Consider the following 22,617-nt stretch of genomic DNA (forward strand, 5'->3'; position numbering starts at 1 on the left):
CTGAGATATTGTGACACCAAATCTGTACAATTTTTAAACACCAGAGAAGAGCATGTGATTTAAACACTTTTGTGTAATCCAGCATTATATAAGATGTTTTTGTGTCTAATGTTATTATTGCAGTTTGAGCATTCAAAAACATGTTCATTATGTCCACTGGTTGTGTTTGGTTGCTGTCTGCCATATTAAATGGATTTCCTTTTTTTGTTATTTGCTTAAATTTGTCTATTAGCTTTCTCTTTTGAAATTAAATAAAAAAAACAGTTCACAAATTAAGTGTGCTGGGCTTATTTTAATTAACATTCATCAGAAACATACTAACAAAAATTTGAAAGCAAAGGATGTAGATACCATTATCTTGGGACTTAATAAGCCCATGTATAACGATCTTTAAATTCAGGTTTTGCTCATTGTTGAAGACTTCAGGTGACCTGTACATGTTTACATCAGGGCCCTACTATGCAGGGCTAGTAGTTGTCTCAATTGCAATCATTCAAAGTATCCTTGCTTTTGTATCATTTAAAGACTTCAATTCTTTAATCATTTCAGTTAACACATTTTAATTTCAAAACATTCAACAGATATTTCCAAATAACAAATTTTGTAAACAACAGATATAATTGGTAACTGGTAATTATTTTACAGTCAATATGTTTTTATATTTATCAAGAGGCATCATAATCATGTTCATTAAATTCTTTCCTTGTCAGACTGTTACTGATCTCAAAACCGAGAAAATTGCAAGTAGCTTTTAGTTTCTAGTAGTACTATTTTGATAAGATGTGTAATTTTTCGTCATTTCTTTTGATGTTCTGTCATATCCAGTCAGACTATTTCACATGTTGAACTTTACTCACAATTATATTTCATCTGTAAATGCTAAATTATGCAACTTCTAATGCAGGGAGACATGAGTGTTACTATTTTTTTAAATGTATAACTAGTTTTTTTTATCTAATACAGTATATTTTTTAATATCAAAATAAAAATAACTAAAACTGAGTATTTAATAACAATATTTATTTGCAATTTTTTTTGTTTTCCGTTATCTAACTTTAGTTTGCCTCAACTAAATGTTATGAAACTTATAAATCTAGGAAATTTGTAGAACATATTGTTGTTAATTGACTATGTTGATTTGCCATAATTTATCACATTCACACATATTCATTGCAAAAACATCTTCTTCTTTTTCATAAGTGTCTACAGGAGCTTGTGTTTCTGTATCTTTTCTTTAAAGAATCATCATGATAGCTTCTGTTCCATTCACATTCGAGACATAAATGAGATCTTCAGGAAAATATCTACTCCTTATATCTTAATCTGAAAAAACAAAACAAAAAATATGCTTTGACATAGTTTGACATTTTTCTACAAGATTGTACATACTGAATTCAGAAATGTCTTGCCTGCTTTATGGTCATGATTGAACTTTCTGTTGCATGTTTCAATCTGAAGAATATACCACAATTAGTTCCTAAAACATATACACATGACTAAATTTTTCTTCCAACATGATTTTTATTTATTTACTAATCAAGGTGAGAGTAGAAAATGAAAAGTAGATAAACATATATAGATTACCATAGCTTCTCAACTTTAATTTGATATCAACAAAATGTATTGTGGCAATTTCTCAAATATCAGTGGTGGATCCAAGGGAAGGGTTCTGGTGGTTGGAACCCCCCTTTTTTGAGACGATCAATGCACTTGAATGGAGACATATAGTTTGAACCCCCCCTTTAGAAATGTCTGGATTCACCCCTGAATATAATACAGGTTACCCAATCATCACAGTTGGTTGACCATTATGGATAAACCATTTCACAGATGATATCGGATGTTTCTTACTTCGTACCTACAATCCCCTTTCCTTTTCATGAATGTGACCTACCGAATTAGACTATATACCAAGTTTGTAATAACATGTGCAACACGAAGGGTGCCACATGTGGAGCAGGATCTGCTTACCCTTCTAGAGACCCTAAGATCACCCCCAGTTTTTGGTGGGGTTTGTGTGGCTCAGTTTTTAGTTTTTAATGTTGTTTCTAGTGTACTTTTAATTGTCTGTTTGTCTTTTTCATTTTTAGCCATGGCGTTGTCAGTTTATTTTCGATTTATGAGTTTGAATGTTGCTATATGGTATATTTCACCCCTCTTTTTTTTAACAGGAGGTTAATAAGCTGTAATTAGCAATGGATGTTAGTAGCCATTTAATTCTTTGAAATTAAAACTAGTCTGAAGTACTGAACCATGTTTGATTGAAATATTTGAAGATGCTATAATGACACACTTCTTCAAACATCAGTAACAGTTATAATCATACCTTTGCTGACTTCAGCATTTGGTTATGTCTTCAGTTTCTTTAATCATCTGTCATAGTATCAATATTATATATGTAGCATACCACCATCTTGATGCATTCTGTATTACAAATAGTTACTCAACAGTTTTATCGTAGCAATCTTTTGTTGTTTTTTTTTTATCAGGAACTACATGTTCTATATTCTGGAAATCTTACAATGCATGGAAAAGCTGAAATTATAAATTAGGTAAATAAATTTTAATTAATATGAAACGACACAATCAGCTTTTTTAATGATAAATGTGTACTAAGTTTCAAATTGATTGGACTTTAACTTCATCAAAAACTACCTTGACTAAAAAGACTTTAACCTGAAACTGAGGGAACACTTTTAATTTCTATGTTCAGTGAACCATAAAAATGGGGTCAAAAGTCTTTAATTTTGTTTTAAAAAAAGAAAGATCATATCATAAGGAACATTTGTACTAAGTTTCAAGTTGATTGGATTTCAGCTTCATCAAAAACTTTCTTGACCAAAAACATTAACCTGAAGTGGGAAGAATGGATGGACAGACAAACAAACAGATGAAAGGACGCACAGACTAGAAAACATAATATTCCAACCCTAACTATCCTTTGGAGTTTTGTGGTGTGGAAACTTCAGGCAATTCTATAAACTGTTCTACAAATTATTGTCTGGACAATAGAAAATTGATTATTTGGGCCCCTTTTATACCCCTTTTTCCTACACCAAAGGGTCCATAAATTAACCCCCAAATCAATCCAAACCTTCCTTTTTGTGGTTTCAAACTTCAAAGATTTATATTTACTTATGCTAAAACTATTGGCATTTTTTTTAATTAAACTTAAGTTATTGGCAAATTTCCAATGGATTATATTAATACTGAAGTTATATGTTGGTAAATTTCAAAATCACATCTTTAAGGTGGTACCCAACACTTGAACTAAAATTAATTTGGCTCGTTTAATTTTCTTAAAGTATTTACTTTGACCCTTTGACAAAAATATAAAAATTTTAATTTTTTGGAACCAACCGTTTTATCAGAAAAATTACACTGGTTATATAGCAGTTTGACAAACACTCATTTTGATCATTGAAAAGCCTAATATCCCTTTAACAAAACAACGTAATTAAAACGTTTAGCTGACTTTACAGAGTTATCTCCCTGTAGTGTTAGGTACCACCTTAAAAGTTGTGTGAAATAATTCAAATATAACTTTTGGATTACCTCCCTTACACAGCTTTCAAATTGTCTTGACTATCCTCTAACCAGAAAAATAACTGTTTTTCATCTTTTTTGCCCCTTATTCATAAATGGTTGTATCTATACCCTCAGCCAATCCTAACCATCCCATAGTGGTATAGAGCATTGGGGTATAATTTCAGAAAGATCATACACTTTTACACAAGTCATTAACTTGAAACTACAAAAATGCTTGTGTTTGGCCCATCATTCTTGACTGTTTGCCCCATAACCCTAACAATAAATTCCAACCTTCTTCAAATCTTATAATATTGAACATTGTGGTACAATTTCAGAGGAATTGAAATACTTATACACAACTTATTGTCCTGAAACTAGATAAATGCTTGTTTTGGTCCCCTTATCCTAAACCTTAGGGACCATAACCCTCAATATCAACCCCAAGCTTCCTTTTGTTGTTTTAAACATTGTGTTAAAATTCTATTCATTTCTATTAACATGATTAACTTATACTAAAGTTATTATCTGGAAACCATCCGTCTTTGAACGATGCTCAGCTGACCACAAAGACGATGTGATACCAATATAATTATATGATTGCAAAAATTTTATGGTTGCATAAAAAGGTATTCTAGACTTTAAACTAGAGGCTCTAAAGAACCTGTGTCGCTCACCTTGGTCTACATGTATGTGAATATTAAACAAAGGAAGCAGATGGATTCATGACAAAATTGTGTTTTGGTGATGGTGATGTGTTTGTACATCTTACTTTACTGAACATTCTTGCTGCTTAAAATTATCTCTATATATAATGAACTTGACCAAGTAGTTTTAGTGGAAAATGTTAGTAAACATTTACAAATTTTATGAAAATTGTTAAAAATTGACTATAACTCCATAGGGGTTAATTGACCTTGTTGACCATTTCGGTCATGTTGACTTATTTGTAAATCTTTCTTTGCTGAACATTATTGCTGTTTACAGTTTATCTCTTTCTATAATAATATTAAAGATAAAAACCAAAAACAGCAAAATTTCCTTAAAATTACTAATTCAGGGGCAGCAACCCAACAATGGGTTGTCTGATTCATCTGAAAATTTCAGGTCAGATAGATCTTCACCTGTTAAACAATTATACCAATTATACCCTTGTCAGATATATGCTCTAAATGCTTTGGTTTTTGAGTTATAAGCCAAAAACTGTATTTTACCCCTATGTTCTATTTTTAGCAATGGCGGCCATTTTGGCTGGTTGGCCAGGTCATCTGACATATTTTTTAAACAAGATACCACAATGATGATTGTGGCCAAGTTTGGTTTAATTTGGCCCAGTAGTTTCAGAGTTCTAGAAGATTTTTGTAAAGGTTACAACGCCGGATGCAAAGTGATGGGAAAAGCTCACTAGGCCCTTTGGGCTAGGTGATCTAAACATTACTTTTTTTCTAATTTATAACTGAGTGAAGGCAATATCATATATGTAGGACTCAAATCTATGGCGGGTTCCAAATCTGTGGCAGATTCCTAATCTATGGCAAATGTGACGTTACAAACGCCAAACAACTCAAATCTATGGCAGATTTTTGTTTACTCCAAATCTATGGCAGATCTTGTGAAAAGGGTACTGTATAACGCCACAATTGAATATACCGCCATATTACATCTTCGCAGCAGATAACGATGGCGGAACCCATAGATTTGAACACCATTCAAGATAAAGATATTTCCCTGGCAACAATTTTCAGGTGGTTTAAAGGAAGATGTGACATATTATCCCGAAGATGGACCAAATGCGCTGTACTGGCCGAGTCCCGCGATGAATTATGGAGCCGCTATTTTAAGTAACGCATATTTTAGAAAAAGAATTTTTAGAGCCCTTTATAGTTTACTGTTCAGTGTGAACAAAGGCTCAGTGTTGAAGGCCGTACCTTGACCTATACTGGTTTACTTATAAATTGTAACTTGGATGGACAGTTGTCTCATTGGCACTCATACCACATCTTCCTATATCTAGTAGTTTACTGTCTACGGCTGGCAAAGTTTCTATGATATATAAAATTACCGGATACAAATTTGATTTAAATCGTCGGCAAATAAAAAAAAGATGTATTAACGATATCGCTGAAATAAATATTATTTGAAAATTCAAACTGTTTATTTTTCTTGGCCGTTACTTTTTTTTATTTTATTTTGTATAATTAGCGGCCTCGATCCTGGTTTGTTATTATTCTGACTTTGTTTTATTAGTTTGTTTAATGAATTCGTTAAACAGGTACCATGCACAGATTAAAGAATGTTTATTTTTTACAGAGCACAAAAAGTCCTCATTTTAATATTGAAGTCTGTATTAAGGCATATGCTTTTATCATTTATGATTTTTTTTATGGTTGACCATTATGGAATGTTTATTTCACAAACATTTATAGACATGCTCCCGTTGTCGTATTTTTCCACTTGCTCATGACAAGTCATTGGTAAACAATGAACTGAATTGTTTTCCATTTGCACAAAACTTGCCATAGATTTGGAAACAACATAAATCCGCCATAGATTAGGGAATTACAAAACTTGCCATAGATTTGGGATGGCATGACGTCACATTTACCATAGATTAGGAATCTGCCATAGATTTGGAACCCACCATAGATTTAAGTCCTATATATATACCCAATAAATCGTCAAATTCCAAACATATTTCTATGTTGATTAAAATGAAGCTTTTTATTATTTGATGCAAATTTTATGTTCGGAGAGCATTCTACAGCTATTTTCCAGTATTCATTTAGGAATTACTTGATCATCAAACCAGTTGCTTCGCAGGGCGCAGCATTATACGACCGCAGATGTAGAATCCTGAACAGATGGGACAAGTATGGACACAACTTTTAAGTTTGATACAGCTTTAAATGTGGATTGTGATTAAATAGTTGACACAACATAGGTTTATGTCACATTATGATTTTGGACCCTTTGGACCTTAGTGTAGACCAACTTGAAAACTGGACCAATAATTAAAATCTAAGTACATTTTTAGATTCAGCATATCAAAGAACCCCAAGGATTCAATTTTTGTCAAAATCAAACAAAGTTTAATTTTGGACCCTTTGGGCCCAAAATTCCTAAACTGTTGGGACCAAAACTCCCAAAATCAATACCAACCTTCCTTTTATGGTCATAAACCTTGTGTTTAAATTTCATAGATTTCTATTCACTTATACTAAAGTTATAATGTACTGATTTCAATTCAAATTTCTAATGAAGTTTGCAACAATAACTGCTCATCTAAATACATCATACAATATTAAAATGTTATAAAAAGTGCTTGTTATCACTGAATGGTAAAGATTGTTTTAATTTATCAGTTGGTAGTAAAAATGAAAATACATTGTATATTGTATAAAACAATGATTAAAGTTGATTCAACTACTATTCTATACAAAGAAAGATAACTCCAATTGAAAAAATAATTGCTATTGCACAATACTCTGCAATTTGATATTTCTTGTTATTGTGCAATACTGTGCAATTGAAAATTTCTTGCTATTCCAGAATACTTAATGTAATAATTTTGAATCCTGATTTGGACCAACTTGAAAACTGGCCCCATAATCAAAAATCAAAGTACATGTTTAGATAAAGCATATCAAAGAAGCCCAAGAATTTAATTTTTGTTAAAATCAAACTAAGTTTAATTTTGGACCCTTTGGACTTTAATGTAGACCAATTTAAAAACAGGACCAAAAATGAAGAATCAACATACACAGTTAGATTTGGCATATCAAAGAACCCAATTTATTCAATTTCTGATGAAATCAAACAAAGTTTAATTTTGGACCCCGATTTGGACCAACTTGAAAACTGGGCCAACATTAAAAAATCTAAGTACATTTTTAAATTCAGCATATCAACATGATCAAAGAACCCAACTGATTCAATTTTTGTCAAAATCAAACTAAGTTTTATTTTGGACCCTTTGAACCTTAATGTAGACCAATTTGAAAACGGGACCAAAAATTAAGAATTTACATACACAGTTAGATTCGGCATATCAAAGAATTTGAATTATTCAATTTTGGATAAAATCAAACAAAGTTTAATTTTGGACCCTTTGGGCCCCTTATTCCTAAACTGTTGGGACCAAAACTCCCAAAATCAATACCAACCTTTCTTTTATGGTCATAAACCTTGTGTTTAAATTTCATAGATTTCTATTTACTTATACTAAAGTTATGGTGCGAAAACCAAGAAAAATGATTATTTGGGTCCCTTTTTGGTCCCTAATTCCTAAACTGTTGGGACCTAAACTCCCAAAATCAATACCAACCTTCCTTTTGTGGTCATAAACATTGTGTTTAAATTTCATTGATTTCTATTTACTTACACTAAAGTAATTGTGCGAAAACCAAGAATAATGCTTATTTGGGCCCTTTTTTGGCCCCTTATTCCTAAACTGTTGGAATCAAAACTCCCAAAATCAATACCAACCTTTCTTTTGTGGTTATAAACCTTGTGTCAAAATTTCATTGATTTCTATTAACTTAAACTAAAGTTATAGTGCGAAAACAAAGAAAATGCTTATTTGGGCCCTTTTTGGCCCTTAATTCCTAAAATGTTGGGACCAAAACTCCCAAAATCAATACCAACCTTCCTTTTGTGGTCATTAACCTTGTATTAAAATTTCATAGATTTCTATTCACTTTTACTAAAGTTAGAGTGCGAAAACTAAAAGTATTCGGACGACGACGACGACGACGACGCCGACGACGACGACGACGACGACGACGACGACGCCAACGTGATAGCAATATACGACGAAAATTTTTTCAAAATTTGCGGTCGTATAAAAAGCGGTGTTTAAAATATAATACAGGGGACTCATATTCATTTTAACTTTATTTCGTGCTGCTACTTTTGATTTTACACAGTTAAGATGGCTCAGACTTATTCAAAGTCTCTATCAGAATGCCGTATTATTTTAATCTTTACAAAGAGTACCTTAAATTTTTCGAAAAAAATAGGGGTTCCAGACCATTTAAGCTCAAAATTTTACTTTAAATAGGTACAAGCATGTTAAAGGGACCATTTTCAATGAAATGATAGGGAAAATAGAGGTGCTGACATATTTTTATGGGATATCAAATAAAAACTGTCTGTGACACCTCAGGTGTGACCTGGTCCAAATCTGTAATTTACAAAGCTTCAAATATTAAGCAAATACAAGGACTTATATACATGTATGCGTCCCTGGCAAATACAAGGGTCACCAATAAGGAAAAATAAAATTTTTGCCTTAAAACCCAAATTTTGGCGGGAAAATGGTGAAATTGGGTGAAATGTCAATTTGAGCCTTTAGCAGACCTGTACAGAAATTGCTAACAAAACCACATAGAAGCACATTTCAGAGATGCAAGTAAGAATTGTATAGCTTAAAATTTATAAAAAAAACATAAATATTTTAAAGTTTTTAGGAAAGTTAATTGTTCAATAACATGTAAATTATTCTCACTGATTTTTGTGATAATTGTCTTTTGATGGATCAATAATAAAAAAAAAAACTTTTTGTTTTGATTGATAATTAAGCTAGTAGTCAGCTTGGAATTAATAAAAACAATGATGTCATGCATGTACGAACTGAAAATCACGAAAACAGGAATTTTATACAAGGATTTACAAGTTCGTTTAAAATTACATTTTGTATATATTCTGAGACTTGTATTAAAAAACAAATTATTTTGTTAAACAATAGCAATGAAGATAAATTAATACATTATGTAATATATACGTGTTACTCGTTTCTCGTTTTGTTTATATAGATTAGACCGTTGGTTTTCCCGTTTGAATGGTTGTACACTAGTAATTTTGGGGCCCTTTATAGCTTGTTGTTCGGTGTGAGCCAAGGCTCCGTGTTGAAGGCCGTACTTTAACCTATAATGGTTTTATTTTTAAATTGTTATTTGGATGGAGAGTTGTCTCATTGGCACTCACACCACATCTTCCTATATCTATTGTACTCCAGTGTTCTACTATCATGACAGTGACTAAGCAAATAGGGGAAATAATAAATTGGTTGAGGCAATACAAAAATTCAGCAAATTTTTCAACAAACTTTTACATGTAATGTTCAAATAATTAACATTATGCAACTGGAGTACAAAAAAAAAATCAGAGCAAATTGATCCAGGGCTAACAAGTACAAGTGTGAGTGATAAATTTGTCCTGGTAAAATATGTCAGGGCGGACAAAAATTACTATATAGTATAAAAAGTCCATGGTTACAGAATTTACTAGTATATATTTAGTCCGATATTAGTTATATATGTCCCCAGACAAATTTTCCTAGGTAATCATGTCCTATAAAATCCTATAAAAGATTCAATTACTTGCATCTGCAAATTTAAATCTTATGTTTAAGTAATGTTTAAGAGTCACATAGTTAAATTTTTGATAAAATGTCCCCAGACTATTAATTTTCCCACAAAGTCATGTCCATGTCATTAGAAGTCCTACATGTAGGTTTAAATGTCTATGCCTTTAATTTTTAAAAGTGAATATGAATGTAATATGTTTTAACATTGTTATAGACAAAACGAAAGAGTTGTGTACCAATCTGTTACAGCTAATTTCCTAAAGCATGTAGAGCAAGACTTAAGTTAATAGCTTGCTTGCTTTGTATTTAAATTGTACACTCATTAGGATAATATCCAATTAAATTCAAATATTAAATATACAGGTTAAACTATGCCTATATATATATATTATATAAAGATGACCATCATGTTAATCTTATTAACAAAGCTTGTATAAACAATTATACAAACAAAGAAGGCAAGCCAACCAAAGTTTTGCATTACATGCATTAGGAAATTAGCTGTAAAAAAAAATCATGTCCATGTCATATTTTCCTAGAAAATCATGTCCATGTCATATTTTCCTAGAAAATCATGTCCATGTCATTAGTATTGAATTCCTAGGTAAAAATGTCCTAGTCCAAATAATTATGACAGCTTGAAAGCCTATTATATTTTTTTTCTTTGAAGCCTTAATTTACTTCGCAAACTAAGTAAGGCGTCAAAGAAAAAAAATATAAAAGCCTTTCAACTTACAAGACATCATAATTTGACGAAGTAAGGCGTCAAAGAAAACAAATATAAAAGCCTATCAAGACGTCATAATTATTTGGACTAAAAATGTCCATGTCTTTTATTATAAAAATGTTATAAGCAAAGGAAACTGAATATTTATGTTTTTAATAATTAGCTAGTATAGGTTATTAAGGAAATATTCTTCATTTTTATTGGAAAACAAATTCTTCTATTTTCCAATCTTATCTATACAAAAAAAAATCTTCTATTTTAAATATATTTTATGATACAAAAAAACTATTAGAAAAACAAGTCTTGTGACATATTTTCCTAGGAAAACAAGTTACAAACATAAATTACTAGCTATGGACTGATTTTCCTAGAAACATTTGTCCTGGGACTTTAATTCCTAGTAAAATCATGCATGGACATGGACTTGACTAACTAGGAAAAAAAGTAAGGAGAACAAATTTACTGTTACACTATTCCAACTAATTATGACGTCTGGCAAGGCTATTTCTATTTTTTTTTCTGGGGCGTCCCAGAAAAAAAATAAAAATAGCCTTGCCAGACGTCATAATTATTTGGACTAGTACTGTTACACTAGGACCACAGGCACTAGAGGTGCCCCCTTTTAATAATTTCTTGATTAGCTACTGTCACGGTGTATTTGTATATACAGAAGAATTCTAGAGTTTTGTATCACTTTGACAGTCAAATCCTGACACAGCAGCCCAACTGAGACCAGATAAATGTACCATTTTTATTCACGAGTTATGATCAGTATCAGATATAAATGAGGGGGAGGACAGGGATAAGGGAGACAGGGAGAAAGGAGGTAGGAGAAAGGGATGGGAGAAAGGGGGTAGGAGAAAGGAGAGGAAGGTTGGGAAATTAAGGAGAAGTTGGAGAAAAAAATAAAATATGAAAAAATAAAATATCTCTCTTTTTTCCGGTAATTTAAAAAAAAAATAAGGAGAAGAGGGGTAGGAGAAAGGAGAAAAAGGGGTGGGAGAAGGAAAAAGAGTACCCCCTGTCCTCCCCCTCATAAATGCATTTTCAGATCCTTTTTTCGCTTGTTCTATTAAAATCTTACCACGTAAATTCCTTAACTCTCTTTTTTATTTAATTGAATGTTGATTTTGTTTGCCTCAAAACAAACTGTTTTTCCTGTGAATAATTTTCAATCTCCTTGCTTCTAGTATGAAAAATATTTGCGAATCATCTTTGACAGACGACGAGAGCACGAATCGCAATCTGTCAACAAAGTTCTAAATGCACATAAAAATAGTCCGCTGTCGAGTTTTAATGTGATTTAGAATGACAAGACATTTCATCGTTCTTTGTAGAACAAACCATGATATCAATACACGTTTGTATTTTATTGATCTTTCTAGGGATGTTGCGACTTTAATAATAAATATTCGTGTAGTAATATGCCCTCACTTTTCTGTACGAAAGGAGACCGTAAAAGACAGAGCAAACGAAACTTGAGGATGAAGATGAAGATGTGTTAAAAATGCATAAAACTTAAATTTTCTAGGTAAAAAGTTACTTACTATTATTTCTCTTTCAAAACTGCCATTAAGGAAACACGCATAAAAATACCCGTTTTGAAAAAAAGGGGGGGTCTCAACGGAAGATTCCGGGAACGTTCGGCCTGATAGTATGGAAAGCCACATGGGACCCCCCGACTCCGTGCATGTTTTATATAGTACTTTCACGGCCGTGTAAGATTACCGAACCCGTGAATATTTTTTCCGATTCCGCGAATGTTTTGGACCGACTCCGTGAAAGTTTTGGACCGATTCCGTGAAAGTTCCTGACCGACTCCGCGAATGATATAGCCCGACTTATTTAACAAACACTCCAAACGCAATGCCAGTTGACATACTCGGCCGTGCAAGATAGATGCCGACTTTGATAACTTTCTTTCAATTACATAGCACATTCGCGGCCGTGTAAGATTGATGCCGACTTTGATAACTTTATTTAATTACATAGCACATTCGCGGCCGTGTAAGATTGATGCCGACTCTGTAGTAATTAATGTGATTAAAACGTTAGTAATTAGTGATGGTCGCGGCCGTGTAATACAATTTATTGCCGACTGTGTCCATTTCATACATATCATTAGCGATCTCCATGGAATCATTAAAACCATTATAATTATATAATGCATAATTATTTTGTATTATTCGCTACTTGTCATTGTATTAATATGTATTTGACAATTTTATTCTTACCTCTTATAGTTTTTTAATATTTGATCTAAAATCTAAAATAATTTAGAAGGGAATTTTATTGGGGGGGGGGGGGGTGTCTTTGTTTATGTAAACGGTATAAAACGAGAATATATGCGGATTTTTTTTATGTTACTATATTGACAGTACCGCCCATAAATTTGATAACTTGCTCCACATGAATACAATATATTAGATGTTCTTTTTTTTAGTGCGGATTATCTTTTTTCTTTTGCTGTTTTATAATGCATGCATACAACTAGTAGCAGAATCAGGAGACAAGTTTAGCAATTGTTATAGTTTTCACAAAAAGAACTGTCTATCATTTTTTTCTTTTGAGGATACAAATATCATATATAGATGTCTGATAATATATCGTTCGAGAAATACGAGTCTGATAGAGTAAAACTTGTCATCGTTGTCGAAGAACATAAATTTCGTCAGGCATTTGTAAGAGAAATAAGATGGAGATACACAGATATTGGAGTTGTTCTAGGCTTTTAGATTATTTACATGAAACTTATACTCAGAAACTAGAAAGACAGATTTTGAGAAAAGCATGCAAACGAAAAAGCAACTGGTATGTTATCTGAGCAACCTTCTACAATAATTAATATTTGAAATATTAACCTCCTTCTTTCAACTATACATAAAACAGAGAAAGAAGGAAACTTCATCCAGTTCAACAAAAAAATCAATCCGAATTTCACAAATTCTTGATGATATTTGGTGTTGCAACAAACAAAGATGAATCAGCATATTTTTTGTATTAAAATGACTTTAAAATAACTCTGCCAGGCGGTAAATTGATGGTCCTATGCATGGATGAAGGAGGAGAGAAGTCAATTATTTAGTTGATATATATAAGTAAAAATAAATAAATTCATCATGAAAATTGGCGCAATTAGATGTTGTTTTTTTGGCGCAAATGATACCTATAATTTTTAAATTGTAGTGGCGCAAAAGTAGCAAGTGGCGTAAATAAGTTGTGGCGCAAATGAGTTCATTTTAGGCGCAAAAAAGATATCGCCCATTAATAAAACCCATATTATAATTGATATTTAAATTTGGAAGTACATGTATATTATTCCATTTTAATAAAGCTAGAATTAACTATTTTATGTTATTCTTGATTCACAGATTCAGCTACGAGAAAGTGCATAATAAATTTAACAAATCGGTTCTAGTAAATAAGAAAACATTATGTAACATTGCTACATAAGTGTTATAAAATAGGAAATATAAAATAAGTATGAGTTATGACAATTTCCGCTAGATTTGTTTATAAAAACTCAATTATTTAAAAAAAACATGTTAAAAAGGTTCTAGAGTAAATGAATTTATGTCTGAATATGGAACATATACATTCTGTATGTGCCTGTCCCAAGTCGGGAGCCTGTTCTTCAGTGGTTGTCATTTGTTGCTGTTTTACATATTTAATTTTCGTGAATTATTTTGTACATAAATTAGCCTGCCGTTAGTTTTCTCGTTTGAATTGTTTTACATTTTTCATTTCTGGGCCTTTTATAGATGACTATGCGGTATGGGCTTATACATGTATTTATAAACTTGACTTGCTTAAGCTTAATTCGAGTGTGAGGAGCCGTTATCCAGCTTGCTTTCTTCAAGCGTAAAACTGTCTTAGGAAGGGGGAAAAGACCAGTAATAATTCTTATATGATTTGCATATTAGGAAATATGATTGGTCGAGAGGTCTTCCGATAGTTGATACGACGTTTTTTATTTAAGAAATAATTCATGGAAGCCATAGATTTGTTGGAAATTTACACGCGGCTTGGGCCGTGATATTCGAACTTTATCCTGATCTCACTCCCAAAAAAGGTTCACATTGTGGATCGCGGTATACATATATCGCTCGTACAGTAAAAAAAGATAGCGAATAAACCCTGACAATGAGAGAAAAGTAGCACCGGACGCTTCACGTGTTGACCAGAATCATGTTACCCACCAGGAGCACCTGAGAACATCCTACTTCATGAGGTTAATTTATATGTCTTTATGCTTTTATGTAGTGTCTTAATACCGTTGTTATTCTTTTTGTCAATATCGAATTTTGGCATAGCGTTAAAAAAAAACCTCTTAAGAGCCTGTGTCACTCACCTTGATGAGCATATCAAACAAAGGATATATATATATACTCTCCAACCTTTTAGATGAGAATAGACTTCATGACAAAAATCTCTATTTTGTTTTATCTTGTATTACTGACCTTTGAGTCTGTTTAGTTTCTTTGACTTTATTAATATTAATATTTTTATTAACTTTGTATTTACATTGTATCATAGATCAAATTTATTCATTCAGTGTATGTTCATTGTGTTACTACGTTTTTTGATTGAGTTTAGCCATTCAAATTGATATTTTATAGTGTGTCTTTCTATGTTGTGATGTTACACTATTGTTTCAGATAAGGGAGAAGGTTTGGTACCATTAAAACATTTAATCCCGCTGCAATTTTTTGTACCTGTCCTAAGTCAGGAATCTGATGTTCAGTTGTTGTCGTTTGTTGATGTGGTTCATAAGTGTTTCTCGTTTTTTTTATATAGATAAGACCGTTGGTTTTCTCGTTTGAATGGTTTTACACTAGTAATTTTTTGGGGCCCTTTATAGCTTGCTGTTCGGTGTGAGCCAATGCTCCGTGTTGAAGACCGTACCTTGACCTATAATGGTTTACTTTTATAAATTGTGACTTCTATGGAGAGTTGTCTCATTGGCACTCATACCACATCTTCCATAAATCTAATAACAAAAAATTCCATAGACATCTTTATACTCGCCAAATATACTACTTTGTTTAACTTAGTAGTTATTGTTAGACAAATTCATACTCTTGAAACTGTCCCATGCATATGACATTATAGGTGTTGTCTTGGAAACATCTAACATGTAATTGGTCATTTGTATTCATGTGATTGCTGAGGGAACATATGATATTTAAGTTTGTTCCCACATCACAATTCATTAAGTTGATATCTACACGTGAATTATATTAACAGGACGAGCCATTCAAGCATTTTGAGGCATTATATTTTTTCCCCATATCACAATTTAAAACATGATATCAATAATATCCGTATGAGGGTGTGGATACGGTTTACAAAATAGAGAATAATATGCAAATAATATAGAAATGAGAATAATTGGCGCCAGATACAAAAGAAATGAGAATAGTGGAGTGCTAGAAAATAAAACGAATAATGGGATGGTAAATCATGAAGAATAGAAAAGGATAGAGAGAAAAAAAGTCGAAAAAATTAAAGAAAACAAGTATGAAGACTCTAATCCAAACACTCATGTACACTTCATTTAAAAAAAAAAATCATTTCAAGAACTAATGTAGTTTATAAAATAACCAGAGCCGGCTGCATTCTTGCAATGTTCCATTTTGGCATGTATCGTTACGTACTTGAATGAATTGAATGTTAAAAATCCATTCAGACATTATAACGAAAAGGAATTTACAAAATATTTCAATAAGTCAGTTCACATTTTTCGCGAAGTCTGTCAAGAACTTTCACGGACTCGGTTCATAAGTTTAAGGTAGTCGGAATTAAACATTCGCGGAATCGGTCAATAACTTTCACGGAGTCGTTCCAAAACGCGAAGTCGGTCAACAACTTTCACGGAATCGGTTCATAACTTTCACGGAGTCGGTATAAAACATTCGCGGAATCGGTCAACAACTTTCACGGAGTCGGTCCAAAACTTTCGCGGAGTCGGCAAAAACATTCACGGGATTCGGTAATCTTACACGGCCGTACAAGTACTGTATTATTACACTGTAAAACTAGCACGGAGTCGGGGGTCCCGTATGGCTTTCCATATGATAGATATATTTAGCCGTCATGTTAAGAATGTAAATTATTTGAATTAATATGGGGAAGTTTGTTGAAATGTTCGCCGATTATGGCGGGGGATGGCCAGATAATTGTTTTCCATTGATTTGTGACTAATAAACTTGAGCTGCCAAAAAAAATCCGTTTCTTTTAACGGAGCTATCAATTTGATTTTTAGGGGGGGGGGGGGGGGGGGCTAGGAAAAAAAAAGACAGGATGTCACACTTGCAAAAAAAAAATAAGACAATTTTGGTATAAAAGTCAGGATAAACTAAAAAAAAAAAGGCAGGACCAGAAACATATAATACAATACAATGTATTATATGTCTCTGGCAGGACCGAACACAGTGAAAAATAAAAAGGCAGGACAGAGATTACAGCTAAAAAAAAGGCAGGACAAAATTTACATCATAGCCCCCCCTAAAAATCAAATGGTAGCTAAATGGAGCTACCATATGATTTTTACACAGGTACTTGAGGACAGGACCCTATAGGAGCCTTGTGATGCCCCCCTCCCCCCTTTTTTTTTTTTTTTTTAATCGAGCAAAAATATCATTATTTTCGCTTATATTCAGCTCTCTGTATGCTATTTATCACTTCAAATGCAAGGAATACTATCAAATACCAGTTTCTAAAATTTGGGGTTTCTGATATATGTATAGGCGGATACATATATCAGATTTTATTTCCCCCCCCCCCCCCCCCCCCCCCCCCCCCTAAAAATCTAATGGTAGCTCCCTAAAGCAATTTTTAAAAATCCATATTGCAAAGACACACAAATAAAAAGAAAAACCTAAAAAAAGGTATGGCTGTCAAATGATTGCTTACTCCTTAGAAAAGAAGTGCGTTCCCTTGGAAATAAATTAGGTAAAGCCCCTAATTATGATTGACTTATTGCAACTGCAAAAGAGAGTACAATAAATTGAAAAATAAATTAAAAAAGATTTTTTTCATTCCTTAATAAAACAAATTAATGAGATAAACCCAAAGAACACCAAAAAATTTTGGGGAAGCATTAATAATTTACAAAAAAGAATAATAATTGTGAGCCTGCTATTTCTGCCAAAGAATGGGAGATTCACTATATATAGAAATTTGTCGCTTCAAGTAATAATGATACAACTGATACAAATCAAAATATAGAGAACTAAAATCACAACTTTTCTAATACATCCCTTAATGTCCCTATTACACGTAAAGAAATCAAAGACTGTATTAAGAAGTTAAAAAAGGGAAAATCTGGAGGTCCTGATTTGATAATTAATGAATTTCTAAAGGTGTGGTCAAACACTCTAGTTTTACTTTTGAAAAAACTTTTTAATAAGATACTTAACTCAGAAAAATTCCCCAAAATTTGGAACATTTCTCTATTGACATCAATTTATAAATCTGGTGACCCATCTGATTGTGGGAACTATAGAGGTATAAGCATAACAAGCTGTCTTGGTAAAGTCTTTACGGTACATCCATTATACAAAAACGACTTAGTGATTTTCTTGAAACACATAATTTATTATTTTCAAATCAAGGTGGTTTTAGAAAAAAATTACAAAACTGTACATGTAGATCATGTCTTTATTTTAAAAACAATAATAAACAAATATTTGTTTAAATGTAAAAAGAAACTATATGTGTGTTTTGTAGATTTTAAAAAGGCTTTTGACAGTGTCTGGAGATCAGCTCTGTTCTTAAAATTACAAAATAAAGAAATACAAGGCAAATTTTATAGCATACTGCATGACATGTACTCTAATACCCTTACATTCATGTAAATATCAAAATATTTTTACCAAGCCTTTTCTTGATAATCAGGGTGTCAAGCAAGGTGACAGTTTAAGTCCAACTTTATTTACTGTAAATTCAGAAATTATTGCGAGGTTTTGATTATTGCGAAAAATGCGACAGACTTGTAAACGCAATAATTTTAAGTCGCATTTTGAAATCATTGATATGAATTAAACAGGATTTTTCTCAAAATCATTATAATTAAAATCGCATTTAAGTCTAAAATGACAAAATCGCAATAATAAATGCACGCAATAATTTCTGAATTTACAGTAATATATTTGTTGATGACATAGAAAAATACTTAGATACAAACTTAACTAGTGCAGTAAATTTAAATGGTCAAAAAGTTAACCATAATGATTGTATGCTGATGATTTATTATTGATATCGGAATATGCAGATGGTCTCCAGAACTCTCTTGATTCTTTACAAAAATATAGTACTGAATGGAAACTGGACTTGAACCTTAAGAAAACAAAAATTATAATTTTCTCTAAAGCTAAAAGTAAATTAAAAAAATGTTTACTTTTATTACAGTTCTAATGCAATTGATTGTTATAAATACTTAGGAGTTGATTTTCATAGCTCTGGAACATTTATACAAGCAGTGTCAAGCCTCTCAGATAAAGCTAAAACAGCATATTTTGCATTGAAGTCAAAACTACCATATAGTGAAAATTTGTCTGTTAAGACTTGGCTCAAGCTTTTTAATTCAATGATAACTCATATTTTAACTTATGGATCAGAAGTATGGTTATCAGAATTCAAACCAAATTTTGAAGCATTTTTAGACAAAAGTAAATTAGACAAAACACAAAACTCCATATTTAAAAACATACTTGGGGTTCATGGAAAGTCTTCCAATCTAGCAGTGGGGTGTGAATTGGGCACTTTACCCATTCGCATTAAATGTTATCAACTTATGTATAAATATTATGAGCGTCTCAGTAATATTGGTGAACAGTCTGGTGGTCCGCATGAAATTTTCAAGGCTGCTTTTGAAGTGGACAAAACTCTCACAAATAGAGAAAATTCATGGTCTTATAAACTATCTGAATTAATGAAATATATTGCAATACCCTTTAAAAGCATTATAATATTAATTTCAAACATTAACTAGAAGATTTCCACAAAAATAAAATTATATTTGAACTTTCTAAAATAAAAGATGGACACTGTGGTAAACTTTTATTTTTTAGTAAAATTTAAACAAGAATATTTAAATTTTAATATTCCTAAATATCATTGAATACCTTTAACCCTTTCCTCCATAATGACGCCTTTTGACGCCATCCCCCTTACTCAATAATGACGCCTTTTGACGCCTTTGTAGTACCTCAGTTGAAACACTTTGACTACAAAGTGTCTGCAGTTGACTTAATAAAATTGGTATCCATTATGAAAAGGAATATCATAGGAATATATATATATATCCGACTCAAATTTATTTGATGAAACAGTTGTTTTTCGCAATGCCTTAATACTTTAAAGCATATGATCAGCATTTTATCAAAAAAATCCTATGCGAATCAAGTATGCAACAACAAAAAAAATTCAATGGAGGAAAGGGTTATTTGAAAAAAACTCTCTAAATTAAGAATAATGCACACTCATTAGCAATAGAATTACTGGGAGGTATGCAAGACCAAAAATACCATCTAATGAGAGATTTTGTAAATTTTGCACAGGAAAAATTGAAAATGAGATTCATTTCTTGATTGAATGTCTGCAATATAACAAAATTAGATCTAAATATAAAATTAATGATATAAATTTAAATAATTTGGATGAAAATTTTACCAAAATGTTAAATCCTATGTCTGAAAAGGAATTAAAATCTATTTGCATGTATATTGAAGAAGCTCTTGATTTGAGAGACCACCATACCGTTTCATCAGATAATAATCCTTGACAGTAGTTTGTCCATATACATATACATGTATATATATAAATATCTCATATTGTGTGTTTTAAGTAAATATATGAAAATCTAGAATAATACTGAAATATAAGTCTATGGTATCAATATCAGTTTATAATGTAGTTGTATACATATAATTGGCTTGACTTGTTCCATGAATCTTTATTTCATTTGTGTGTTGTTTTAATATTATTAATTATCTGTATTTGGATCATGCCTCTATTGAGCTCTTTCCAATAAAATATTGAATTGAATTGAATAAACAGGAATCTCGGGAGGGGGCACTTCCTATACATATAAGGTGTCAGCTGGGAACAGTATATTTAATACATGTACACATGTTCCCAATGCATAGTCGGATCCTTGCCCCCCCCCTCCCCCCCCCCCCCCCCCCCTTTTGTGGGGAAAAAATTGGTTTATCAGAGGCGGATTTATCATTTAGGAGGGGGCCTTCCCCCCCCTTTTTGGTTGCTTATATAGGAAATCACTGGAGCGGCCCCCTCTTAGGTCAGTCAGTGGGCCCCCACTTATGAAAATTTTTGGATCCGCCACTGTTTATATATAGGGAATCATTGAAGCATGACTGTAGCTTAAATTTCACATTATTATACAGTTTTCCATCAGATGCTTTATTTTGGCTAGCATACCAATTGCTAATATATTTAGTGTGAATTAATTTGCTAGATATGTTCAAAAATTTATATTGTCCGAAATGTTTTACTTCTTGTTTAATTTCAAAAACTTTTTCTACTAGCAAATGAGAACTGGCAGAAGAAGTTATGTTAGATTTGTGAAGCTCTTGGCTGCATTTATAAGCATCTTTGAAAAGACTGAATTCAGTTGTAAGATTTTCAAATCTATACCAGTATTTTACAATTGACTTTATATCCATCTTCGCTAGCCAAGGGTTACGATCCACTCCCGCTCTCTTCGTGAAGAGAGCAGGAGTGGATCGTAACCCTTGGCTAGCGAAGATGTACAATATCATAATGTAAGGGGAAAAGACTGAAGTGGGGACCCCCTCTTAGGCAGTCTATGGGCCCCCTTTATGAAAATTTCTAGATCCGCCATTGTTTTCTAGTTTAAAAATATGTGAATAGGTGTTGAAAATATTAAGAAATATATTAAGTCAACAAATTAAAAAGAAAATGTGGTACACTGTATGATTGCCAATGAGACAACTCACTATTATGTTTCTAGATAGGCAGAATCAGGGGGCCCGGTCTGACAACACCTTTTGTTAGAAAAATTTAGTTGATTGTATAGGGAATGACTCGAGTAGGGACCCCCTCTTAGGAAAATTTCTAGATCCACCATTGATTTCTAGTTTAAAAATATGTGAATATATGTGTTGAAATATTCAGAATATTAAGTCAACAAATTAAAAGGAAAATATGGTATACTGTATGATTGCCAATGAGACAAATCTAGTCTCTAGACAATAGACACAATTACATTAGAAACAAGTAATCCTGTGTTAGGATGCTAACACAAAAGTCACCAAAACGGACCCCAAATCATTGTCCTGCGGTATCGATGATGCCATATTAAGTGTTTGTAAAGATACGTTAAATATGATGAATTTGGATTTTTTTTTTACATTTGAGCCATTTCCATGGTAACGGCAGCCATTTTGGAAATTCGAAACTGAAAATTGAAGTCCATATATACTAGGCAACATTTGTTTTAAGTTTTATCAATTTTGAAGCATTTTGAAATTTTTTGAAATTTTTGCTGTTTCCATAGCAACGGCGGCCATTTTGAAAATTCAAAACTCAAAAGTCAAGTCTACATAAGCTAGGGACCATTTGTTATAAGTTTCATTAAATTTGAAGCATTTTGAAGTTTTTCATATTTTTGCTGTTTCCATGGTAACGGCGGCCATTTTGAATATTCCAAAGTCTAACCCCTTCTGCAATTTATTCCCTTCATAATTATATACCATCATATATCATTAAATGTGTCTAGAATAAATTTAACTTTGATGTTCTGGAATGTTCTATGAAAATTCACCCCCCTAAAACTATGCCAGGAGACCCCCTACTGAAATAAAAAAAGTTCCATGTTGAAGCAGACATGTGTCTGTAAATATTCATAGAAGTAATCATTATTCCATCTACTCCACATACAGTAGGAAATTTAAGAAATGTACTATTTTTTTGACCCCACCCATCTTTGAGCCCCCCTAATTATGCCAAG

General features: G+C 32.2%; 1 long non-coding RNA gene across 1 annotated transcript; it reads right to left on the reverse strand.

Moving 5' to 3' along the window:
• Positions 1–1,018: 1,018 nt before the first annotated feature.
• Positions 1,019–11,822, reverse strand: LOC134683442 (uncharacterized). Its single transcript, XR_010101026.1, has 3 exons — positions 11,707–11,822; positions 2,327–2,535; positions 1,019–1,323 (listed from the first exon to the last, which is right to left on the reverse strand). It is a non-coding gene; the product is annotated as an uncharacterized LOC134683442 (long non-coding RNA).
• Between the last annotated feature and the right edge of the window lie 10,795 nt (positions 11,823–22,617).

Source organism: Mytilus trossulus, chromosome 9 (assembly GCF_036588685.1).
Source record: "Mytilus trossulus isolate FHL-02 chromosome 9, PNRI_Mtr1.1.1.hap1, whole genome shotgun sequence".
In the NCBI taxonomy this organism is placed as follows: Eukaryota; Metazoa; Mollusca; class Bivalvia; order Mytilida; family Mytilidae; genus Mytilus; species Mytilus trossulus.